General features: G+C 38.1%; 1 long non-coding RNA gene across 1 annotated transcript in view; it reads right to left on the reverse strand.

The window, feature by feature from the left end:
* Positions 1 to 2,593: 2,593 nt before the first annotated feature.
* The window catches only part of LOC121668405, a 10,639-nt gene continuing 8,234 nt past the window's right edge, over positions 2,594 to 4,998 (reverse strand). The window contains exon 3 of the long non-coding RNA XR_006017363.1: positions 2,594 to 2,605. This is a non-coding gene — a long non-coding RNA (uncharacterized LOC121668405). The remainder of the gene's footprint in view (positions 2,606 to 4,998) is intronic.

Below are 4,998 nucleotides of genomic sequence, written 5' to 3' on the forward strand. Positions count from 1 at the left end.
TTTTTCAGAGTGTGGTCCTTTGCACATGAAGGAAAGTTTCCATTAGGAATTAACATCTAATTTGAAATGTGCCCTTTGAACACAAGAAGGAAAAAGAGCAGATGACAGTGACTATAGTACTGGTATTTAGTTACACTGATTAGCTAAGTACAAAATTTAATTGTTTTAAATAACTTATAAATAATTAAAATCATAAGCCCAACTCAGCTGGTTTTATTATGAGAAGTTGATAGCTTTTATGTGAGTATTGCAGTGGAAGGAGCACAGGTAAAGATGTGAGAATTATAGGCACAGGCAAACAGTTCTGGCAAGTTGTTCCATGTATCATGGTTGTGAGACACTGAAATGGTTAATGGCTTAAACATTGCTAAAATTGTGGACTTTTGCCTACTGTAGCAAACTGCAAAGAAGTAGGTGTTCATCTGTGACCACTGTAGTCCGCCCCTCCCCAAACAATCCAACTAACTGGAATTTGGACTGTGACAGGAATTTGAGGTAAAGCACGTACTATTATCCAATCATCCCAGATCTGGGGAGAAGAATGTATCCACAGGTGATACTGGAAGAGAGATGGGAATGCTGATAGCCTAAAAATTCAGGGGACAACCTGCTGATGTGCAAAGTACTCACCCAGGTGCAGAGAGTGAGCACAGACCCACCTCAGGCTACAGCTGGGTGTTGGCTGAGATAAGAAAAAGGCAAACCCTGTGATGCAGGTACTGTCTCTTTGTCCTTACACAAGTGAACTCAGCTGTGATAACTCCCCTTCTGGGAAGTACTGGGACATTCACAGGTAGCTTGAAGGTAGTAATCTCTGCTGAGGGACCATAATGGGCCATAATAGACTCAACTACACTGACCTCATAGGCAGCTGTAACAACTTAGGCCATCAAAGACTCCTAAAAGTGTCCTGTGACTCACAGCATTACATCATTCAGTGTAAAACTCCCTGTCTCGGGGGGGGGGGGGGGGCGGGCAACTGGGCATTTCCACCTGAACCTGAGTGCATATAATTCATGAAATTGTTGAATTTTGGGGGTTTCTTCTACTACTGATGGATTGAGATTGTCACTTTGGCCAGTGAAAACTGGAATTGCACAACCCAGTCTTGCCACTGGATCTAAGGGGTGGTGATTATATATCTTTCCATGTTTATCCTTTCTTTTCCTTATGTGTTTTCCTAAGTGTTATTTTTATACTACTCTATTGCTATATTACTGTATAAAATAAACCCCAAAATGTGTACACATCTTTTTTTTTTCCTTTGCAGCCAATTCTAAAATAAACCCTATATATATATACTTAAAAACACTGATCATTCAGTGTTGTTTCACTTTAATCCACCCCAAGGGATCTATTAACAAGACCTTAAGTTATCCTCACCTTCTGGGACTGGCTGTAACAAGGGTCTCCTCGGGGAAAAAAAAAAAGCAAACCGTCAGAAATGAACATTGACTGAAATACAATTTTGGGCTAAATCTTGCACTTATAAATTATTGACTGTCCTGCTGTAAGTTAACAAAGGGTTAAAACACAAATGTCTTCTGCTTACCTATATTCCAGGTGGGTATGCCATCCCCAAATCATTTCAGCTTTAATAATCTTTCTGAATAGCAGCACATTCTGTTAAGGCCCCCTAGGTTGGCAAGAAGATTTTTCCATCACTTCAGAGGTTGGCTTTGGGACTATGCTGGGACTCTTCTCCACCTAACCACATTCGCCAGAGCTTTCTCAGTCCTTGGTAGCTTTCCAAGGCAAGGACATGCCTTCCCGCACTTTTCATGTACCTCTTCAAGAAGTATAAACACATATAAATAAAAGCCTTATCATGGTGATAAACCAGAGATCCAAAACATTTCTGCAACACTTCAGATTGAATTTAATTTTTAATATACTTGCAGCATTACTGCTACAGGACTTAATCCTGAGTGTGCAGGTTTATGAAGAGAAAATCTGGCAACTAAGACATATTCATGACATTTATAGACTTTACTACTATCATATAAACTTTCCATTATTTCCCTCAATGGTCATTGGTATGCCTTTCCATTTTGGTTGCTTTGACTGAATAGTGAATTTAATATAAATCCATCATGGAAAAAACCATATGAAATTTGCATTGTGAAAGTTCTGGTTATAAAAATAGTAGTGATGATACTATCATAAGAAAGATCATAACTATCATGTAAGTATTACAAGGTTGTTCTGAATCAGAAAAAAAATACTTTTGTATTGTGATCATTTTTCATTTGCTTGGCTGCTTATATATAATAATTATTGTATTTTCTCCTTACTTTTAAAAGTGATGTTAAATATTGACAATGGACTCTATCCAAAGGCAGGAAAGTAAAGAGCAGCATCTAATAAATGCAACCTTCAGGTGAGATCCACAGAGACTAATTCAACATTCTCATCTGAGTAATGCTCCAAGAAAGTCAGGGTTAGACCTCTGCACTCCCCACACAATCATTTAGAAGCATCTGTCACTTCCGAAGTGCAATCCAAAAAGATGAATATACTGCAAAAGGGCTGACCTAGCATTAATCAGTAAGAAAGGCCAAGTGCAGGGCTATCTATATCAATACTGTTGAATCCAATTTTGGAACTTAAAGGCTGGCTTCTTTGAAAGTTTATGCTGCTTTCAGGATGAATATGCTCATCCCCTTGGAATGTACTGCTGAAGTAATTCTCTGCAAGTGCATATATTGAGCAGGATTTTAAGTATGGTTTCCAGGAGGTATCCCTTCTATAGTACTCAAATGTCATTTAATGAAGACTAGTGAAAGGCCTGTCTCCTTTCAAAAGGAACCAAACCATTTTTCTAGAGTGTTCCCTAAATAATAGGTTATCAAGTAACCATTGAGAGTTCATTTATCATGGAAACCGAAGAGAAATATCTAGGCAGAGGCTGAAATCTGTTTAAAAAAAAATCAAAAAGGGCAGACCTAAGTTCTTTTCTCAAGTTTCTTTCCTGCTTTGTAGTTTTTTCTTTATTTGGTATGGGGCTTTTTGGAAAAAAAAATGAGACTGTCTGAAGAAGGAAAAATGCTGGTATAAATCACTCAGGGTTGAAAAGGCCAAGAGACCAGACCTCCCCATTTTCTGGGTGATGACTGTAATTCCCAGATTAATACCAAAGTCAGCTCTTTGTCAGGCTTGTTCTTGCCCCTCGTAATGTTGTTGAACACAGCTGAAGGTCTGCTTTGTGGTAGGCTCAGTACTGTTATTTTAAATCAGGAAGAACTCAAGAGTTTCTGCATGCAGACAGGGACACTGAATAAGGAGAAAACAATACAAATTTAACCACTGTAACACAGATTATTGCCTTGGATTCAGAGTCCAAAAAACTTGACTATCTTCCAAGTTAGGCAAATAGTAATGTCTCAGAGACGTCTCCCTTAAATTCCAGAGGTCTAAAACGTGCGATAAATTGTACAAATTGTAACACCAGAGAGTTGTGCTGCCATTCACAGAGGCCTAGACAGTCTTGAAATGGACCAACAGGAATTTCATGAAGTTCAAAAAAGGGAAAAGAAAAATCTTGCACCCTGGAAGAAATATCCCTATGCACCAGTAAAGCAGATTTGTAGACATGAGACTTGGGGTCCTGGTGGACAACAAGGTGACCTTGAGCCAGAAATGCCCTATGAGGAAAAGAAGGCTGACAGCCTCCTGGGTTGTTGCCAGCAATTGAGGATAGTCATCCTTCTTCTCTGCTCAGCCCTGATGAAACACATCTGGAATGCCAGGCCATTTCTGGACTTCCCAGCACAAGAAAGATATGGACTTTTATGGAGATCTCCCAGTTGAGGGCCACAGAAATGACTAAGGCACTGGAGTGAGCAGGTTGAGAGAGGTGGGCCTCTGAATGGTTGTCATCTGTGTGTATAATCACCTGATGGGAGAATTAAAGATGTGATAAGCAGGCTCCTCTCAGTAGTAGACAGTGATAGGAGAGACAATGGCCACAAATTAAAAAAGAGGCAGATTCAATTTTTTTTTTTTTGGTTGGTTTTGTTGGGTTGTTTTTTGTTTGTTTTGATTGGGTTTTTGTTTGTTTGTTTGGGGTTTTTTTGGTTTTTTTTTTACTGTGAGGTTGGTAAAATACTGGCACAGGTTGACCAGAATGGTTGTGGAGACTCCATTATGGATATATTCAAAGCCTGTCCAGTGGTGGTCTGAGGCAACCTATTATAGCTGACCCTTCCTGAGAAAGCTGGTTGTTTAGGTGGTCTCACTTTCAACAAAAATGATACTGTAATTTCAAAATTATTTTGTAATTCTATTGCCTCTTCCATTTACTGAATATTTCACAACTATCAGTAATTTAGTAAATCAGCACTTATTTCTGCAGATGTAAAAACTGAGGCATTTTAAATAGCTTTCTGAGGAATGTGTACCCACATCACAGCAGAGATTAAATTCACGTGCTGATTCACAGTACAGTTGCATCACCTAGTCTTAGTTGCAGAATGTCCATTCAGTAAGCACAGGTTTACAAGATCTTGAAGCATTGTCTTAATAAAAATCGGAATAAAAAACTTTGCATCTTCTGTCTGAATATTACAGTTACCTTTATTTGTCTAGATAAACATTGTTTGATATTTCTTCTGAAATCCCAAAGTAGCAATTCCTTTTGATTTAAACAGACAATCATTAAATAGGAAGGAGTTCGCATTAGGGGAATGTTTTATAAAGTTTACATAGGGAAAATGATTAATGGAATTCCTCAAAAATGAACTTTATTACTGCTTTGAGATTCCAAGAATTGGTGCTAAAAAATCCAATATGTAGTTCTTTAACAAACTCAATGAAAAAAATTATGTTCTGTGCACAGCTGTTTTTATACTCTGTTTCATTTCTTATAAAGCTTACTCCTAATTAAAATATTGAATAATTTTGTATGGTGGTGTAAGAGACTGAAATGTTATGGTTAATGGCCTAAACATTGTGTCCTGGGTTGCAGTGTATTCTATTACCATCCTCAGGAGCTGTTGA

Source organism: Corvus kubaryi, unplaced genomic scaffold (genome assembly GCF_017639235.1).
Source record: "Corvus kubaryi isolate FWS band 111438036 unplaced genomic scaffold, C.kubaryi_AGA036_p1.0 37385, whole genome shotgun sequence".
NCBI classification, from domain to species: Eukaryota; Metazoa; Chordata; class Aves; order Passeriformes; family Corvidae; genus Corvus; species Corvus kubaryi.